Genomic DNA, 22,657 nt, shown 5'->3' on the forward strand with positions numbered 1-22,657 from the left:
GTATCTATCTCTGTAAGTGTGGATTCACCCCTACCATTGTATCAGCAAATCCTAGTTTTCTCATGACAGTGTTTTCAAATTTGCTGTCAGCATTAGTGAGCATTAGGTGGCAGTCTCCTTACCTCATATTCATAGCGTCAAAATCCACAGATACAGCTCCTCGTGGAAAATTAATTTGTCACAATGACCTATTGAGTCCGCCATTTTGGATTTTCCACCATTTCAAATGTTAATAAAAGCACAATCTTTTCCTACTCATACATCTGTCTCATCCAATATTAAAGCAAAATATATTTTTCCTCTTGCCCAGAGTGCTGTCTGTCCACCTTGACAGTTTTGGTGTGATTTGCCTTTTTTTTTCTTTTTTTTTCTGCCATATAGATGTCTACCTCTACTCCAATATGACAGAGCTGAAAGTCGCTGGGTTTGTGACACAAATTCCCACCGAAATTTTAAGTGTATGGCTGTTTTCACTGACCTTCCTTTTGTGTCTGAAATGGCTTTCATCGATAACCACAAACTCTTTCTGCCCTCCCAGTCTCTGTCCTTTTCTCCTCTTCCTTCTCTCCATTGCCTCAATACAGACATTTCGTAGCTTTTTGGCCATCTTTGACAGTGTTCTTGAACTCCCAGCAATGTCATCTGTCATCATGTCGATTTGTCTCAATCGTAGGCCTTGTGCAAACCTTAAAAATACATAAAATGAAAATGTTGTGGCCTTATGCAGACAATACTTAAGCAAATACACTTGGGTGGGCATTCTTTATGGGCATGACAGTGATTCAAGGTACAGCATAGCAATATCAGCATTACCGATGTGCCAAAGTTTCATGATGATGGAACAAACTGCATGGAGCTATGATTAATATTGCCTCCCTCAGTAAAATAAATGAAATAGACAATAATTGGAATAGAATTAATCTGAAAAGAAAGCACATCTTCCCTATACATCTCAGAGGGGGCCTCTATGAAAACCCTCTGGGATGGTTTTCTTTTAACAGACTGCTTATGCTCATGGCATATGCGACTATATACTATAACCCACCTCTGGCTTTTAGAATAAGACATAGGAAATCTAAATTACAGGTAATTTGATTCTTTCTGTTAATTTAGATTATTTCTATGTAATTTAAAAAGACACATCTATTTTTTATTTTAGTATTATTTCCATACCTCTACAAGAATCGCATCCAGTTGAAAAGGCTCATCTTGGATTTGCTGAAGATAGATTTGTGCCGGACTGATTTTGTGACAACGCCTTTGTGGTTGGTCCTCTGTTGACAAACCCTATGAACAACACAGCTACTTATGAGTGATCTGTTGAAATTCAAAAGATAAACCATAATTGCTGTGATCTATGCTTAAAACCTCTCCAAAAATACAATTACAATGTGATTACTATCTAAAACTGAACATTTTTTGAAGAATCAACACAATATGTAGATAGATAGTAATATTATTATAGATAAGGCAATAAACACATAAAGAATAAAGGAATGAATGAATAAATAAATAACCTAATGAATTAATACTGTGATGTAATCTGGTGCAGATTAAGTTAATTCAAGGGGGATTGGGTAACTTTACTTACCATTTATATAAATCTCCACGACTGCAGTCCTTCATCTTCATTTTGTGATGGCAACTGTTGCATTTTATTTTCTTCTTGAGAAACTTTCTTTTTGTAGCCATTTTATAAGTTTCAAGGAGTGTTTTCTTTTAGACCTCGAGCCTTCAATTAACTCTCTCATTTCAGTGGCTAAACCCGGCATTTTTCCGTGAGTTCGACCACTTCAGACTTCCTGTTTGAGCCAAAAATGCAAAAATGCAATTCAATTCAATTCAATTTTATTTATATAGCGTCAATTACAGTCAACTCGTCTCAAGACGCTTTACAGAACCCAAATGCCTGACCCCCAGAGCAAGCCCAAAGGCGACAGTGGCAAGGAAAAACACCCTTTTAACAGGGAAGAAACCTCGAGCAGAACCCGGCTCTATATAGGGGGGACCCATCTGCCTGCTGGCCGGGCGGGTTGAGAAGGACAGAAGAGGGCAAGGGGGAGGGATGGGAGAAGAGGGAGGGGTGGGAAAGCAAGGAAAACACAACACACATTTGGATACATGCATGACAGGATATGTGACACAGACAAAGTATAAGCTAACATTGAAAACTGACTCATAATTTACTCTTATGATGTATGGCTCTGACATTAAACATACTCCATATATAGCTAGCAGTAAAATTCAAACAGTATGTAAGTTAGCATAACAGTATAGTGAAGGCAATGCAGAGTTGACTGGTGGAAAAAGGGAGTTGGAAGCAGAGGGCTGGAGGAAGGTCAGCAGCAGCATCCCACAGTGGACATGGTGGAGACTGGACCAGCTGGTGGAACATCAACCGCAGATCTGAAGCATCCAGCTCTGGGACCAGGGACACTCGGAGAAATAGCACAGGGGGAAACAGAGTGAATGTACTGCAATAACGGTATACATATTAAATGTAAAGATAGATAGAGAAGGGCTCAGTGCGTCAAGAAAAGTCCCCCAGCAGCCTAGGCCTATAGCAGCATGACTAGAGGCAGAACGAAGGGACGTCCAAGAAGGAGTCAGCTGTGCAAATGAAGACACAAGCCGAACCCCTGTGGGTCACCCAGTCAGCCCCAACTATAAGATTTGTCAAAAAGGAACGTTTTAAGCCTGGTCTTAAAAATAGAGAGGGTGTATGCCTCCCGAACCCAAACTGGGAGCAGGTTCCACAGGAGAGGCGCCTGATAACTGAAGGCTCTGCCTCCCATTCTACTTTTAGAAATTCTAGGAACAACAAGTAAGCCTGCAGCTTGAGAGCGAAGAGTTCTACTTGGATAATAAGGTACTATCAGATCTTTAAGATATGATGGAGATTGGTTATTAAGAGCTTTATATGTCAGAAGAAGGATTTTAAATTCTATTCTGGATTTAACAGGAAGCCAGTGAAGAGAAGCAAGTATAGGGGAAATATGATCTCTTTTGCTAACTCCTGTCAGTACTCTCGCAGCAGCGTTTTGGATCAACTGTAGATGTTTGAGAGAACTATTTGGACAACCCGATAATAAGGAATTGCAATAGTCAAGCCTGGAAGTAACAAAAGCATGAACTAATTTTTCTGCATCACTCTGAGACAGAATGTTCCTGATTTTTACAATATTACGCAGGTGAAAAAAGGAAGTCCTACAGACTTGCTTTATGTGTGAGTTAAAGGACATGTCCTGGTCAAAAATAACTCCAAGATTCCTCACAGTAGTACTGGAGGCCAATGTGATGCCATCCAGAGTAACTATTTGCTTTGAAAGCGAGTTTCTAAGATGTTTGGGGCCAAATACAATGACTTCAGTTTTGTCTGAATTTAGCAGTAGGAAGTTAAAAGTCATCCAGGTTTTAATGTCCTTAAGACAATCTTGCAGTCGAGCTAACTGATCAGTTTCATCTGGCTTCATAGATAAATACAATTGTGTGTCATCTGCATAACAATGGAAGTTAATACAATGCTTCCTAATAATATTGCCTAAAGGAAGCATGTATAATGTGAAAAGTATCGGTCCTAAGACAGAACCCTGAGGAACTCCATGATTAACTTTAGTATGCTCAGAAGAGTTATTGTTGACATGCACAAACTGGAACCTATCTGATAAGTAGGATTTAAACCAGTCCAGTGCTGTCCCTTTAATGCCAATTGAATGTTCTAGACGCTGTAATAAAATGTTGTGGTCGATTGTGTCAAACGCTGCACTAAGATCTAACAAAACAAGTATAGAGACTAGTCCATTATCTGATGCTATGAGAAGGTCATTAGTAACTTTCACTAGAGCTGTTTCTGTGCTATGATGCACTCTGAAGCCTGACTGAAACATTTCAAACAAATTATTCCTTTGTAAGTGTTCACATAATTGATTTGCAACTGTTCTTTCCAGAATTTTAGAGAGAAATGGTAGGTTGGATATCGGTCTATAGTTAGCTAACACATCTGGATCTAAAGTGGGCTTTTTAAGCAAAGGTTTGATGACAGCAACCTTAAAAGCCTGTGGTACATAGCCTGTCACTAGAGAGAGATTAATCAGATCTAACACTGAAGAATTAATTAAAGGTAAAATCTCTTTGAAGAGTCTAGTTGGGATAGGATCTAAAAGACATGTTGATGGTTTGGATGTAGAAACTGTTGAAATTAGTTCAGAGAGACATATAGGAGTGAAGAATTCTAAAGATTCATCAAGTCTAACAGCCAATTCAAAAGCATCTGTGACATTTGTAGGAAGGGCCAGATTAATTTGCACCATGAGGTCACAGGTCACAGGCTACAGGTCATGCTGCGTTCGTGTATGGTCGGAGGTGGGAAAGTTAGCTCAGACCTACGTGCGTTCGAGTAACAAAGTCGGTGGTTGAGGTAATTAAAATTCATAAAAACTCATAAAATATAAAATTTTCTCACCGTTTACGATGTGGGTGGCCATGGTAAAATTACGTCATACGAAGAACTGGGATTTAGATAACATACTGGCTGTTATTCAATTTTTCCTACTTGGAAGTGGTAATTTACGACCTTCGACTTGTACTTGAATGCAGCATCACTGTTCATGCAGATTCAGACCGTTTCAGACCTGTCTCTTGCCAGCAACAGCCTCCTGCAATGTGCATGCAACTTCACTGATTTTTTTCTGTGAAATTTTGTTTCACCATGCACAAAAGACCTTTCACCAGATCTGGAAAAGCCGTAAAAGAAGACGTGTTGGCGACACTGCCCTCGTGGACAGAAAAAATGTAATCAACAGCACCTGATGCTAGCACCATGGCGGCCGACAGTAGCGATGGCGGTGAATGCAAGAATTTGAGGGAGACTAAACTCGATCAAGAGGATTTTTATATTTTCAGCGACACCCTTGATGCTGACAGGAGAGATGAATCTCAGACTGTCGGTAAGTTAGCTAATGTTGATTTGTTAGCACTTGTTTTAGCCTAACTAGCTTAACGTTAGCTGCTAATGTTTATTTTCATATCTGAAAGTTCGCGGTAAAAAAAAAAGGTGAAAATGATACTTTGTTGTAAATTAGTTTTGTCCGGTTCACACTGTTCCTTGTAGGTAGGGCCTGGAGGTTTGTTTGATGCAGTTTATAAACAAAGCATTAATTCATTCTCCATTGAGCGAAAGATGACGCTGGCCGGCCTTTTTAGACAGGAAAACAATCAAGGCATTGAGGATGGTTGTCATCCAGATTGCCTGGCCCCCCAGCGTCATCTTTCTCGTCACGTTTTTACTCGTCAGTTGATAATGAACAGAGATTTCATTTTCGTTGTTGTTGTCAGAGCTTCCTAAATTTACGTTCTCATCACAAGTTAGTCACGGAATAAAGGGTCGTCAACGAAAAGTTTTTGTTTGAGTTTTAGTTGACAAAATGAACAATGCTCCGGAGATGGCGGTGACAGCACCACTCAGTCCCCTATTGCCCTCAGGGCTTGCGCATGCGCAGTTGTAGAATCACGGATCGATTACTTTTCCTGCAACCTGACTGTGGCCTCAGTGACGTCACTATGGAGGTATTTTCAGTGTAGGCAGTTCTTGTTTTGGACGGCTGGTCTGCTCTAATCTTTATAATGCGCATTTCCCAATGACTCAAATAACTTATCCATTCCTCTTAGTATATTGAAATCAAAGCCGACACTCTCTCCATTGTGAAATTCCACACCCGGAAGTCTATAAAGCGACCTCAGATGGAATAAAAACCTCTGATTGGCTGGGCCGGCAAATCATCTCTCTGACTGGTCGAAAAGTCTGTCAATGTCAGAGCATAGAATTTATACACAGATCGGATCGTTTTGTAGTTTTGCACCAAATATCTCAGCGGGACCGGAAGTACGATTTCTGATTTGCACCTGGAGATTTCTGATTTGCACCTGTAGAAAACAGAGAATGTGTGACTCGTGGGGAGGATTCGAGTGGTTGTAAGTAGCAATTTGTGTTTGTGTGTTAGAGGACACAGCTATTTTCGTGGTAAATTATTTCACATACTTATTGCACAAGTTCACATTCAGATTTGCACATATTCAAATTCTCACTTCAACTTCACTTCGTACAATACAGGTACACAAGTATGTTTTGCACTTAGTGTGCTGCAACAATAGGTGCAAAATGTGAGTGTGTCAGTGTTGAAATATGTGACTCATAGAGAAGGATTTGTGCACCTGTGAATATGATTTGTGTACCTGTAAATGTGATTTGTGCACCTGTAAATATGATTTGTGCACCTGTAAATGTGATTTGTGCACCTGTAATTACGATTTTGTGAATGTGTATTTTTGTGTTGTATTTGTGGAAAGAAAAAAAATCGACACATACAAGAAATTATTTTACAAGTATACAACTCATAGAGTGTGGGAATTCAGATTTGCTGATACACATACAAATTCAATGTACACAACTACAAATTTGATGTTACAGGTGCTCAAACATTTTGCACCTGAAATACCTCCATGCGTCACTTCAGCACTTTTCGATTCGTACCCTTAAACTTGAATTCATATTCACAGTGAAGACTATGACATAGTCGTAGAAACCTGAGTTATATTCATAAGACTTTGCTGTCATATATGTGAGTCTGTGAAATTGGGTTCAGGTTAAGATTGTTTTTATGCGAATATGAGTCTAGAAGCTGTGAGTGCAGAGTTTTGTGTAAAACAACTTTTTTTGCACACAAATTGTCAACATTACAAATATGAATGATTAAATTATGGACACGTCTTTTTGACAGCTATCTTACACCAAAGAAGACAATATTTCCTTCAAAAATCATGACCCAGTAATTCAAGACTATCCATAGTCATTGTTGTGAGCAGTTTCATAGAGAACTATTTTCTACCAAAGATGACTGTCATAATATTTTTCAATGAAACTGTTCATGAGGTTTGTGGATTATCTTGAGTAACCATGTTTAATTTCTGGAAAGAGATGTGCTTTTCAAATGTAATTCTTAGCACATTGAGCTACTTTTACTTTTACTACTAAATTAGATTACTGTAGTAGTAAGCATAGCAATTAGATATACATATAAATATAAATACTTGTGATGATGCAAAGAGCAGTGGTGGCTGGTGGAGTTTTCTCCAAACTTCAAAATAAAACTTGACTATTAGTCTATATTGTATAGGGACCATTCTAAGGCATGTTTCCCACTTTTTTGCACAATATAGAACAACAACTACCATTAACAACATTGTAAAAACAACACCACACAATTAGGGCCAGCTTCTACCTCACCTCTGTTCACTCTGAAGATCAGCTGGGCGTCACAGCTGCTGCTGCTGCTGCTGCTGAGATGCACTGTCTGCCACTATGGCGGATGGTGGTGTGTGTTACAGTTTATTTAGGTTCTTATAATAGGATAACACTCTATATGTTGACATGTTGGCCACAGCTTTACTTTGGGCAAAGATTTCTGCACCCCAAGGCGGAAACACGTGAGCGTGGTAACGCGTTGTAACTTTAGACAACGTAGAACATGTTTAATCTACATTTTTATTGCAGGTGACACATTTTACTCACTTTTATCTCGCTCGTCTAAGAATATATAGTTTTAAAAGTTTTTTTTTTTTTTTTTTAAAAGTCTTATTCAAGTTGGGGAGTGGTGGGGTGGCACTGTAGAGCCCTCTATTGACCAGCCACCACTGTATAAGAGACTGGTCAGAGCTGTAGAAGTTGAATTGGATATGGTGAATTACCAGCTGTGCTGTTAGGGTTTGTAAATTGAGATGTCTCAGTAGTTTTGAGCTACTTTGTGATTTGTTGATTGACCAGTTCATCCTATTTACTAACTCTTCTCTTACTTTTGTAGCCTGTCGTCCCACGGAGATCATTGCCAGATACAAGAGGGTGTTGACAGCATACAACAGTGGAAAGAATTTGGGCGAAGCATGTGCAATCGCTGGTGTAAATGAGCTGACGGTGAGATGTAAAGCAGCAATCACGGAACTTGCCATAGCTTGCCCAGTTAAGTTTGAAAAAGTAATGGCAGGATTCCGTAAAAGAGATAAGATAGCTGACTTTGTCAGCAAATGTGAATACATGATCCAAAATGATGCAGAAGTCAGGGCCAGCGTAGCTAAAAATAAAGCAGAGGGCAAGCTCATACCATACAACAAAAGGGAGTAGAAGTAATCGGTTGGGCAGCCGGCTGCCTAGATGTTTGAAGTTACATATGTTATCCACAAATCTTAAACATGACCACTAGCCGCTGTACCTTATTTGTTAATACAGAATAGTAGGCTACTGTGAAGTCATTTTCACTGTTATTTTTCCTTTGATTTTAAGACAAACATTTGTCAAATTAGAGGTGCACAAATTCACTTCTGATGTGTCTTTTCCCTTTATCAGGCCATAATTTTTGTTTCACATTCATGTTAAATATATTAAAATAATGTTTGCATGCCAATTGCAGTTTTTTTTAATAAAGGTTGTACTGATTATCTGTTGTTGACTATTTCTCTTTCTCCCACCCTGTTTATTTGTAGTGCAGAGCTGCAAATCAACACTGTTTTTAAGGTTTGTTCACAAATGTGTTTAAAGTTGATCATACTGTAAAAATTAACTGCAATTCTGTTATTGGTGAACAAATGAGTTCTCTAAGACATCACCAATAAAACGTTTAATGGAGTCAAATGTTACTTGATGGTTTACAAACAGCTTATTAATCATTAAATAATTATTATAAACATCAGTTGCAACTTTACAATAACCTCTAATGTTTATAGATGGTTTATAAACCAATTATTAACTATTTACAAAGTACAACAAATATCTGCAACTTTACAATAACCATAAAAGTAATGTTTATAGATGGCTTATAAACCAAATATTAACCATTTAGAAAGTGCTACAAATAGAATGTCTTCTATATGTTTAATCTTTATACATGTTTTACAACCAATTTCTTTAATGGTATATAAATCATTAAGAAATGCTTACTATAGTGTTAAAGTGTTCTGAGTGTAACTATAAACTGTTATAAACCTATTAATAATTAAGAAACATTAATAATGATAATTTAATTGTTAATGGTAAAGAAACTATGAAATTAATAAACTACACATTTGCCATTTATAAATGATTGTTAAGCATTAATAAATGATCCAATTACCATTTATTAATGGTCTATATGCAGTTTATAAATAGTTATTAAGCATTAATAAACTATCTGTTAATCATTTATAAACGGTCTCTTTACCATTTACAAATGGTTATTGTATCTTTGCATTTGAGTGTTCTAAATTATAGCAATATTGCAACAAGAATGAATCAGGAATGCAGCAATTTACTTCAACAACATTTACGTATTTTCTCTGTGCATTTGCGAAGGTACTTTGGGACCTTACAAGAAAATAAAACATTTACTGTAAACAACAACAGAAAAAAGCAGAATCTTAGAATTCAGGGGGCAGAATAGAAATCAAGAGAAACTCAAAAACCAACAACACATGTATACTGTAACATTCACACCCTGTCGTCTGCATTTGGCCACACTTCCATCCACATCATATCTGATGTCTTCTCTGATGCACTGTGGGTAGAACCTTTTTCAGTGTCTGATCCATCTCTGGCAGGCTTCAGGAGAAATATCTCCACACTCAGCATTCATTGTATCCAGCAAGGAGAGCTGTAATATGAAACACAAAACACTGTAATCAATAGATTTCCCAAAATGCCAGCTGATGTAAAAACAGCTGACTTTTTTGTTACAGTATTGTATTGTATTGTATTGTATTTATTATTTCATTTCAGGCAAGTATATACAATAGAACCGCATCTTATACATACAGATATATTGTTATTTCCGTACAGCAACAACAAAGCTACAGTAGGTATTACATACAGTAGGTTCTGATGCCTGAAAGGGAGTGGGAGGAAGAAAACTTATTTAATCCCACCCCCGTCCCCTTAGATTCAAAATTTTCACTTCCTTTAAGTAAAGAAAAGGAATTCAAAATAAACTAGTTATCTATAGACATAAGTTATACATGAGATAGGCAATGCATGACAAGTATTGAATATTGAATATACTGTGACCAGACTTTATGTTTATATTGTCATTTAAAACTATGAATACCTAGGCATTGCTTGTGTTGAGTTTCCAGGCTATTCCACAGCTTCACTCCACATACAGACACACAAAACCGTTTACGAGTGTTTTTTAGCATTTGGTATGATAAAGTTTCCAAATTCTCTTAAATTATGAACTGTTTCTTTTATTCTGAAAATCTGCTGTATGTTTTGTGGCAAAAAAAATTGTTGAATGCTTTGTATAAGATTAATAATGTATTGTATATTACAAGATCTTTAAATTTTAGCAACTTTGATTGGATAAAAAGGTTGTGGGTATGTTCAAGAAAACCAGCCTTATGAATGATCCGTACAGCTCTATTCTGTAATATGACTAAAGGATGTATTGTGCACTGGTAAGTGTTCCCCCACACCTCCACACAATATGTGAGGTATGGGAGTACAAGAGTGCAATACAGGGTACGTAGAGCATTTGCATCAAGACATCGTTTCACTTTGTTTATTATATAGAGGCATTTGGAAATTTTTGTTTTTATTTGTCAGATGTGAGCTTTCCAAGAAAGCTTGTTATCAATTATGACACCGAGGAATTTATTTTCACAAACATTTTCGATCTCAATACCATCAATACTTATCCGCATCTCTGAGTTTACTGAAAGGTTTCCAAAGGTCATCACTTTAGTTTTATTGACATTTAGAGATAATTTATTTATATCCATCCATCTTTTAATTTCATTGAGTTCCCTGTTCAAAGTACGGACTAGCTCATTATAATCATTACTGCTATAGAATATGTTTGTGTCGTCAGCAAAAAGAATTAGTTTTAGTGATTGAGAAACATTAAAGATGTCATTTATATACAAGCTGAACAGCTTTGGTCCTAAAACAGACCCCTCGGGGACACCGCAAACAATGCCAAGGTGTTCAGATTGACACAGTCCCATTTTTACGTATTGTACCCTTCCTATTAAGTAGCTTTTAATCCAGTCCCTGGCTACACCTCGGATTCCATATAATTCCAGTTTCTTTAATAGGATATCATGATTGATTGTATCAAAAGGTAGTTGCTAGAGGTATGGACCCGTACTTTCCATTTGCCAATCAGATACGCGAGATCTGGTCACGTGACTCCCGGTAGACGCTGGAGGTACTACAGGTACGGACCCTAAACCTGACCCGAACACTAACCCTAACCTTAACCTTTGCTTACCTTTCAACAGTTTGCAGTGGTTAGCAGCTTCTTGACTCGCGAGACTCGCGTACGGGTCCGTATCTGTCTGGCAAATGGAAAGTGCCGTATCCGTAGCCCACAAGCTACGGGTACGGGTCCGTATCTGTAGACACTACCATATCAAAAGCTTTCTTAAAGTCGATAAAGACTCCAACTGCAATTTTTTTCTGATCTAGTGCATTGGTTATTTCTTCAGTGGCTTCTATCAGTGCCATTGTAGTGGTTCTGTTGGTTCTAAAACCATACTGACCTTCATTTATTAATTTATGTTTATTAAGGAACACTTCAAGGCGAGATGCAAAGAGTTTTTCAAGGATTTTTGAAAATTGTGGTAAAATGGAGATGAGCCTGTAATTTGTGTAGCTGTGTTCATTATCATTTTTAAATATCGGGACTACTTTTGCAATTTTCATTTTGTCCGGAAAACAGCCCGACTGAAAAGATAAATTATAAATATAAGTCAACGGTTTTGCGATATTCAGAATTACTTTTTCACTTAAAACATGTCAATGTTGTCACAATCAGTTGAAAACTTACTTTTGCATTTTAGGACAATATTTATCACTTCCTCCTCATCTGTTGCTGAGAGAAATAATGACAATGGATTGTGTTTTATAAGGTTAGATTCAATGGTACCACAGTTTTGGATTCTCCAACTCAGGGCCGACATTCACAAAAATTCAATGAAGCCATTTGCAATATTTGCCATATTGCGAGTTTCACCGTTTTTATCAACAAAGTAATCCGGATATGTTGACTTAGAAGAGTCTTTTTTGATTAAGCTATTGAGAACATTCCAGGTTTCTTTCATGTTGCTTCTATTTTCATTTAATTTTTTCTTGTAATATAGTTCTTTGCTTTTTCTTATAATGTCTGTTAATTTATTTCTGTACATCTTATATTTTTGTTCCGCTTCATTCATTTTTGATTTAATAAATAGTTTATATAGATTATTTTTCTTTTTACAAGCATTAATTATTCCTTTGGTAAGCCAAGGTCTTTGATTATGTTTTGCACTTATGCAAAATTCTTTTTTTGGGCAGTATTTATCATACAAGGAAAGAAATATGTCTAAAAATTTACCGTATGCACTGTCCACATGCTGTTCATTGTAGACTGCGCTCCAGTCCTGATGTGCTAGACTACTGTTAAGGTTATTGATCGAGTCCTCACTTCTCGTACGTTTAGCAATGATTTCCGTAGGATGGTTTATGTTGATAAATTCACAGGCGTACAGAGTAAAAACTGGTAAGTGATCAGAAATATCAGAAATAAACAGGCCACTAGTTGTATTATTTGGTAATATATTGGTGAAGATATTGTCAATAATTGTGGCACTCTGAGATGTTATTCTACTTGGTTTAGTTATTGTTGGATGTAAAGACACACTGTACATGGTGTCCATGAAGTTCTCAACATTAGTTTGTTTAGTTGGATTTAAAAGATCTATGTTGAAATCTCTGCAAATGAACAGTGTTTTTTGATTTACTGATGAAAACAGCTTATCCATCATTTCACTAAATATGTCAATATTAGTGCCTGGTGTTCGATATACACAGCTAACAATAATATTTTTCTTTTTTTCATTATGGATTTCTACTGTTAGACATCATGCTTTCGACAACAACAAATTTGATAGAATGGTGAACAAAAAGAGCAACTCCACCCCCAATTCTGTCATTTCTGTTTACATATCTCAGTTGATAGCCATTTAAAGTAAAGTCCATTTCTCTAACACTGTTACACCAAGTTTCTGATATTGCAATAATGCTGAAAGGGTGAGTGAAACATTTTTAAAAAATCTCTAATTGAATCACAGTTAGCATATAGGCTTCGACTGTTAAAAGGTATAATAGACAGTCTGCCTTTAGTGTGTACATTACTTTCATATTGCTCTTGCGTAAAATAATTACATTAATTTGCCACAGAAGAAAAGAAAATATCAGGATCAATTTCTGTTGTCAGGTTGATTATGCTGTATTCGTCCTTTAACTCGCACATAAAGCAAGTCTGTAGGACTTCCTTTTTTCACCTGCGTAATATTGTAAAAATCAGGAACATTCTGTCTCAGAGTGATGCAGAAAAATTAGTTCATGCTTTTGTTACTTCCAGGCTTGACTATTGCAATTCCTTATTATCGGGTTGTTCAAATGGCTCTCTCAAACATCTACAGTTGATCCAAAACGCTTCTGCGAGAGTACTGACAGGAGTTAGCAAAAGAGATCATATTTCCCCTATACTTGCTTCTCTTCACTGGCTTCCTGTTAAATCCAGAATAGAATTTAAAATCCTTCTTCTGACATACAAAGCTCTTAATAACCAATCTCCATCATATCTTAAAGATCTGATAGTACCTTATTATCCAAGTAGAACTCTTCGCTCTCAAACTGCAGGCTTACTTGTTGTTCCTAGAATTTCTAAAAGTAGAATGGGAGGCAGAGCCTTCAGTTATCAGGCGCCTCTCCTGTGGAACCTGCTCCCAGTTTGGGTTCGGGAGGCAGACACCCTCTCTATTTTTAAGACCAGGCTTAAAACGTTCCTTTTTGACAAATCTTATAGTTGGGGCTGACTGGGTGACCCACAGGGGTTCGGCTTGTGTCTTCATTTGCACAGCTGACTCCCTCTTGGACGTCCCTTCGTTCTGCCTCTAGTCATGCTGCTATAGGCCTCGGGTGCTGGGGGACTTTTCTTGACGCACTGAGCCCTTCTCTATCTACCTTTACATTTAATATGTATACCGTTATTGCAGTACATTCACTCTGTTTCCCCCTGTGCTATTTCTCCGAGTGTCCCTGGTCCCAGAGCTGGATGCTTCAGATCTGCGGTCGATGTTCCACCAGCTGGTCCAGTCTCCATCATGTCCACTGTGGGATGCTGCTGCTGACCTTCCTCCAGCCCTCTGCTTCCAGCTCCCCTTTTCCACCAGTCAACTCTGCATTGCCTTCACTATACTTGTTATGCTAACTTACATAGTTTGAATTTTACTGCTAGTTATATATGGAGTATGTTTAATGTCAGAGCCGTACATCATAAGAGTAAACTATGAGTCAGTTTGCAATGTTAGCTTATACTTTGTCTGTGTCACATATCCTGTCATGCATGTATCCAAATGTGTGTTGTGTTTTCCTTGCTTTCCCACACCTCCCTCTTCTCCCATCCCTCCCCCTTGCCCTCCTCTGTCCTTCTCAACCCGCCCGGCCAGCAGGCAGATGGGTCCCCCCTATATAGAGCCAGGTTCTGCTCGAGGTTTCTTCCCTGTTAAAAGGGTGTTTTTCCTTGCCACTGTCGCCTTTGGGCTTGCTCTGGGGGTCAGGCATATGGGTTCTGTAAAGTGTCTTGAGACGATTTGACTGTAATTGACGCTATATAAATAAAATTGAATTGAATTGAATTATTCCTGGCATTCGTATGTTTCCAGCTCCAACTGCTGATGATGTAGAATTCTCTGTAATGTGTCCATGTCCATTTTTGGTGCAGTCAATGTATGTTGTGTATTGTGCATTTTGTGATGTGGAGAGTCTCATTTTACCTTAGCTGTCGGTGCATTGATGTTAGTTGAACTTATTGAGCTCGTCCATGGTTCTCACCACCAACACCTTGGCTTCTTCAGGACTCCCATTTAGTTTGATGAATATTTTACAGTTTGTAATCCAAGTATGTTGTATCTTTCCTTGTTTTTTGAGTTGTCTTGCCTTTCGTGCTATTTCTGCATTCCTTCTTGTTAAATGCTCTTAAAAAGTCGAGGGAGGATTTTATCTCCTCGATTTCCTCTGGCGTCGGGGATTTCTTCGGTCCCATACTGGATTTCTCCGGACAGCATTCACATAACAAAACAAACTAGACTCCGTAGGGCTGGGCCGCTCGCATGTAAGGGGCTACAATACGCTAACAATTTGCATTAGCAGTAAGCAAAACAGACATTCAGTCCATCACTCGTCCTCTTGCATGCCTAGGGTGAGCCAAAAGATTGATCTCAGTAATGTCTCTCTCAAAGTCGCATGAGATTCAAAGAATAAAGTTCATAAATCCATTAGAGTATTCCAAAAGGGTCAAATGTCCAACACGAGACAAACGTATCACTGTGACAGGAAGTGACAGTCTTTTCAATTGTGAACAAGCATTGGTTGAAACTGAAGTCTCATGTTCAAAACTCTTAACACAACCTGCATTTCCATCATGCATCTCAGCTAAACAGTAAATCTTGTCCCCAAAACTGTTTCTCACCAACAAAACACTTCATTCATGTCTCAAAATAAGCTCATTCAACTACAACACCAGCAAATAGTATCACTTTAGAAACAAATACTGTCACTCTTAGCACGCTGAACTACAAAATACCAACAACAGAGAGCATTACATGAAATAAATTTTAATCTTTCAAGTTTCAATGATTTCTTTTTAGATAAATCAATATGTTATTATAAAATAAGATCTTTGCACTTTGAGTGTTCTAAATTATTGTAATATATTGCAACAAGAATGAATCAGGAATGCAGCAGTTTACTTCAACAGCATTGACGTATTTTCTCTGTGCCTTTGCATCGGTACTTTGGGACCTTACAAAAAATAAGAAGTGTACTGTAAACAAAAAAAAAAGCAGAATCTCAGAATTCAGGGATCAAAATAGAAATCAAGAGCTAGAACTCAAAAACCAACACCACATGCATACTGTAACATTCACACCCTGTCGTCTGCATTTGGCCACGTTTCCATCCACGGCACATCTGATGTCTTCTCTGGCGATGCACTGTGGGTAGAACCTTTATGAGTGTCTCCTTGATTTGGTTTCTGATGAGCCAAACACAGATCACTTGAATCAGTTTTCAGCTGACAACTACACTCAACTGTGTTTGGAATTACATAATCTTTTTAAATTTATTTTTATTGTCAATATTTTAATATGATTTTCCATATATTTCAATGTGGCTGCAGCAGAAATTCCCCATGTTTTCTTCCCCATCATTCTAATTCGATTGTGTTTTAAACTTAAACTTTTAAACTTAGCTTTTGAAAAATGTGCCATAAAAGTCTAGTGTTTTGACACTAGACTGTTAACAGTTTTGAACACGAGACTTCAGTTTTGACCAATGCGTGTTTGCAATCGAAAAAAACTGCAATCAGGACATCCCTAAAATGTATGCCAACAAAAAATATTAGAAAGACAGAGATAACTCCTAAAATGAATGTTGCTCTACATCAGTATTTGTTCATTTTTCTACATCAAGTCTTATTTTAGGCAGGTAATGCAGGCACAGTATATGAATTTCTAAGTGCAGTGTTGCTCTCAGTGTGAGAGTCTGTGAAAGAGAGGTTTTTTTTTAACAGCTGTTTGCATTCCATCTTGACGGTTATAGAGTTAGCTGGTCCAAACCTAATTAACTGTGTCTGCAGAGGGAGAGGGCTGGTGCTGAGTGCTAGTGGTAATGTGATGTCACAGTGGATTAGGCTGATGGGCCGACCGAGTGGTTGTGTGTGCGTGCGTGCGTGCGTGTGTTCAGATGTGTTGATCTTGCAGTCCACTCAGGTCTGTTTATATAAGCACTGAGTAGCTTGCTGAAAACCTCGAAAAAAGGTCAGCGTTTAAGCACAGGGACCAGGTTGTCTCCTCTGTGACTGTTGGCACTCCCACCCCCTCAAAGTACTGTCAGATATTTGCTCCAGCAATCCTTTATCAGGTCACAAACTTGACCACCTGTAATGGAATGATTTAAGTTAACATGAATTTGGATTTGATGTTGTGATAAAAGAGCCCGATCTCACGGGGATTCGTGAAACTGTCACGTAAGTTTTAGTTTCGGTTTCGTGTGCACCAACACGATTTCGTCATGTTTTTCGTGCCGCTCACCATGAAATGCGCACCAATGTATTTTAAACGGCGGACTTTTCGTGCCACTCAGAACGTATTTCAAAAGAATGTGTATATTATATTTTTAATGTAAAACCGTGGCGAATCCAACGCTATATTTTGCATGACATCGTTCCTAAACATAACCCTAACCATAACCTAACCATAACCTAACCATAAGCCGGTGGTACACTTACCAATTTGCATAGGAATTTCAAGAATGTCCGGTGGCCGGCGGCCGCAAACGCGATCACACAAGCAGTATACGCCGATGGACAGCTTAGATCGTCATGAATCCGCCGGTATAAACCACTTTCAGATGTGATTACCACAGCGAAAAACATTTCGTGGTGAGCGGCACGAAAAACATGATGAAATCGTGTTGGTGCGCACGAAACCGAAACTAAAACTTACGTGACAGTTTCACGAATCCCCGTGAGACCGGGTTGGATAAAAATCATAAATGTACGTGGAGAAAATGAGTCCACGAGTATCTGAATTTTGATTTATGGTTACCGAATGGGTTATATTATTATGTTAACTGAATATGTTAATTGAAATTAAAATGGAGATTAAATTATTCCATCTTCTTGTTTCTGAGAGAGCATTTGGTTTGTGGAGTGAATTTGAGAACTTCGAGTTTTCATTAATGTATGGTCTATCTGGCTGGTTGTGTTCCTATTTCAGGTATATCGATTGATACAGGAAGTTAAAGGAATGAAATAGGCTATTAACCAAGTTTACCAAAATAAGCTTATAATGGAGTTTAGTATATTCTCACTGTATGGAGAACAATGTCTGTGACAGTACTAAGTGTTGGTAAATTTATGTTAAAAAGTGTTTATTTGTAAGGATATGTTTGTTTGGTTGCTCCCAATTTTAATCTATTGAAATTAGATGGCATGAAATGTATATTTTGTTTGATATTACATAAATTACCTAAGACAGGCCTACAAATGACCTACATAAATATATGTATTATCAGGAACAAATTACGTGAAGTTCAAGACATACATACATACATCCATCCATTATCTATACACCGCTTCATCCTCATTAGGTTTGCAGGGGGCTGGAGTCTATTCCAGCTGACTTAGGGTGAAGACAAGGGACAACCTGGACAGGTCACCAGTTTATCGCAGGGCTACACATAGAGACAAACAATCACACTCATATTCACATCTACGGATAATTTAGAATCACCAATTAACCTCAGCATGTTTTTGGACTGTGGGAGGATGCGGGAGTACCTGGAGAAAACCCACACATGCACATGGAGAACATGCAAACTCCACACAGAAAAATCGCAGGAAGGCAGGGATGTGAACCAGGGATCTTCTAGATGCTAACCACTGGGCAACTGTGCAGCCCAAGTTGAAGACATATTATTCTCAAATAATTTTCATATACTGGCTGTGTCTGAGACATATTTACGCTACTTTTGACGACGTGTCTTTGATGATAGATAGGTATAATATTTACAAGACAGGTAGAAATGCTTATGTGGGTGGGATTTGTATTCATGTGAAGAGCCATCTACCTGTTATAATAAGGTCTGATCTGACATTAAAGTTCTCTGGTTGCAAGTCCAGGTGAAGCATCTCAACCCTATACTCATAACATGTGGTTCCAGACTCTTCGGTGCTAACTGTAGATATTTGGATGGAATATGTGAATTGCTAGACTTTGCTTGTTGTACGAACAATGACCGATATGAATGTAGATTGGAAGTCGTTGTCTTGTCCAATGAGAAGGAAACTAACAGATACATGTGGAGCTTCAGGAATATTTATTGTACAAGATTGAGCAACTAGAATCAGCTCTAAGAATAATGGTGAGAGAGTGATCATCTTCATTTGAACCTGGCAGAAGTCTGCTCCAGGGCGCCCGCATAGCTCAATGGGTTAAGCAAGGGCGAACCGTGTATAGGGGCTGGTCCCCATTGCAGCGGCCTGGATTCAATTCCTGCTTGTGACCCATTCCTGCATGCCCCCCCCCCCCCCCCCCCCCCACACACACACACACACACACTCTTCTCCCTGTTTCCTAGGTGAACAAGGCCAAAAAGTAACTTTAAAAAATAGAAGTCTGCTCCAATCCTGTGGAGCAGTGACCTTAATTTAATTGCAATTGTTTGAAAAACAAAAGTACCACAGGAGGGATCTGAAATTATTAAGAAGAGATCATTTAACAATTTCGATCAAGAAAAATATGTTCAAGATATTTCAATGCTAAGTTATCTGACATGTTGTTGATCAGAGGCCGCCATATTTTGATGAAACTTTAACAAATTTTCAGATCATCATGTACCTATGAGAAAGTCCACAGTTGATGGAAAGAGACCAAGCACAACAGATAGCTTTATCATCTCAGATTAAATCAGATTGGCAAATTCACTGTAAATTTAAAATTTGTTACAAAACTAAATACGAGACAGAAAAAAACAGTACGATAGTAGCATTATTCATGAAACTAAAAATGATATTAAAAGATTATGGAGTACTATAAATCATCTACAGACAGGCAATACTAAGTCCACAACAATCATTTATTTACTCAGCAACATTTAGTTGTTATCTGCTGTCTGGAGTTCTGTTTAAATCTTAGTTAATTTCTGTTTAGATCTTAGTTAAATCCCCTTAGTTTTACCTGGAGTGTGGTTGCCTAGTTTCCCCCCTTAGCCTGTCAGTTTTGTCTGTATCCTAAATCTGTTTTCAAATAAAATCCTTCATTTCGACCTGCCCTGCCCTGCCTGTACTGAGTGCTCACCCTTTGAGTTCACCCCCACTCCCCGTACTGTGACAGTCTGCCTTTTATCACCTGAAGAACATTGCTAGAATCAATGGTTTCCTGTCTAGAGAAGACAAAGAAACTTGTTCATGCATTTATTTTCAGTAGGCTAGATTAATGTACTGGTGTCTTTACAGGTCTTAACAAGAAATCAATCAAGCAGTTACAGCTGATCCAGAACACTGCTGCCAGAGTCCTAACTAACACCAGGAAACTGAACCATAATACACCTGCCATCACTACACTGGCTTCCAATCAAAGGATGGAGTTCAAAATCTTACTCCTTGGGCCTGTTTCACGAAGCAGGTTCAAGAAACTCTGAGTTTCTTCCGCAACTCTGAGTTGATCTACTCTGAGATAGAAAACTCTGAGTTTTCAGTTTCACAACGGATGATATGAGTTGGGTTAATTAACTCGGAGTAGTTTGACCCGGAGTTACGCGCGTGCACCGCAACTCTGAAAAGACAGCATCAATGGAACCCCGATTCGACGAGTCACCATGGAAATGGGGAAGCGAAAGGCTGCGTTTTTGAACTGGAAGTTTTTAACGTACTCATATGGCGAGTTTGAACACGTTTTTAGAAAGAAGTGCAACACAGCTGCAGCTGCAAAAGAGAGGGAGACGGCGTGGAGAACACTGCTGCCCGGATCAATGCGTAAGTTTAAATGTAGTCCTTTGTAATCATAATAATATTACAGAGAATAACTGTCTGAATGGCAGCCTAGTAAGTTATTTCATTTAGGTGAAATCTCGCGGGGGAGACGCGCACGGGGCAGCAGCTTAAGATGAAATATAAAAACATTGTTCAAACAGGTCAGAACTCGGCATTATTTCATGGAGGTACTTCATGTTGATCATGTTTTACATTGTAAAGTAGCCTAAATATTAAGTGGCTGTTTGACTGTGCAGTTGTTTTATCCACACACAGCCTAAATGTCTGCATCCATATCATGTTCTGTTAAATAATTAAGCCTATTTAAACGAACATAGACTTCTGCTCAGCCAACAGAAAGAAAGCAGATGCCTGTAAAACAGTGGTATAAAAGGTCATGGATGCATATATATATATATATATATATATATATATATATATACATATATATATGATTATTTAGTTCTCTTTTGTGTCTTTTTTGTCTTTTGGCCCCTTCACACCACAACAGACCTTGTAACTGTAAGTAGGCAACACTCCAAAGATTTATCCAAATGGTAGTTTAAGTTTTATACAGAGGTGTGTTACTGATAGTTCTCTTCCCATTCAGATTTTGGGTGGAATATAGAGTGTGACATTTAGCCTCCACTGAAGTATTGCACATTCTCATCTTTTTTTAACAGAGCATGGCTGGACAGCAGCAGGATGGTTCCTCAACGTCCACTGCACAGACTGACACAGTGAGATGGATGTTCAGGAAACACCAGAGGTTCATTCTGTGGAATTCATGTGCAACTGTATAATTTAATGTCCTCTATGTATTCCCAGTTATCAGTAAAACAGATTTACAAACTGCATTTGCTGAGAAAAATCCAAAAAACAGATTAGGAGGGCAGATCTGGAAATTGAAATACTGGAGCACAAGTTAGAGGTGGTGATGGTCACAAGTGAATTATGTTAATTATTGGAACATGAACTGAACTATCTCTTTTGTTTGTAGGAAATAAAGAAGACCAAATGAAATGTGTATCATGTCTTTATTTGCTGTGGTGGTGATGATGGTGACTTAAACTCTAAAGTGATTATTGCATACGGTGTCTCTGACTGCTCTGCTGTCCTGGATAGCTGCAGGTGGATGGGGTCATCATCTGGGTCTTCAGTTTGTAGGGCAGGGTGTTGCTCTCCTCTAATAGTGGTAATATAATGAAGAACAACACATGCCACAGTAATATCACAGGCCCTCTCAGGGGTCACCCTGAGGAGACGTAGGCACTGGAAACGGGCTTTCAGCAGGCCTATGGTCATATCCACCCGGGCTCTGGTCCTGAAGTTCTGTTGGGGGCCTGGTTCAGGGTCAGGATATGAGGTCATCAGCCTGGGTTGGCATGGTAACCCCTGTCACCCAGCAGAAGGCCATCAAACTCTCCTGTAATGTATAGTGGATACATCAGAGTATATTAAAGGAGAGAGACAAGAGAATTCTATTGTGAAAATCTTTAGGCTGCTGACCACGCTGCAGTCTGTTGCTCAGGTTAGACTCTCCATAAATCCTGGAGTCATGAACAGACCCAGACCACTTGGCCTCCACATTAGAAATGATGCATGCAGCATCACATATGATCTGGACAGTGCAGAGAATGACAGATGTTGAACTATGATGCAGTCTTTAACATTTAGAAACAGTAGTCAGTCTACCTGTAGCCTACCTGCACATTTATGCTGTGAATGGACTTCCCATTCATGATGTGAGGGAGCTGTGATGGGGATGTGTGTGCATCTATGCAGCCAATCACACTGGGAAATCCTAAAAGAAATTAAAATGACTAATCCCAGTCTGAGGTTGCAGCACAATGTCATTAACAGAATATGATTTAAAATGAATGTAACAGATCTCTACATCATTCACCTGCAATCCTGTGGAACTCCTCCTTGATGTTCTGACAGGTTTGTGTCCAGGAAAACCACAATGATGAGTTAAAGCCGTTTCAGGGCCAGGAAAACTTTTCTGACTGTCCTCCATACAGTTGTCTTACTCTGCATCTCCGACATTATATAAAAAC

Source organism: Acanthochromis polyacanthus, chromosome 12, assembly GCF_021347895.1.
Source record: "Acanthochromis polyacanthus isolate Apoly-LR-REF ecotype Palm Island chromosome 12, KAUST_Apoly_ChrSc, whole genome shotgun sequence".
Classification (NCBI taxonomy): Eukaryota; Metazoa; Chordata; class Actinopteri; family Pomacentridae; genus Acanthochromis; species Acanthochromis polyacanthus.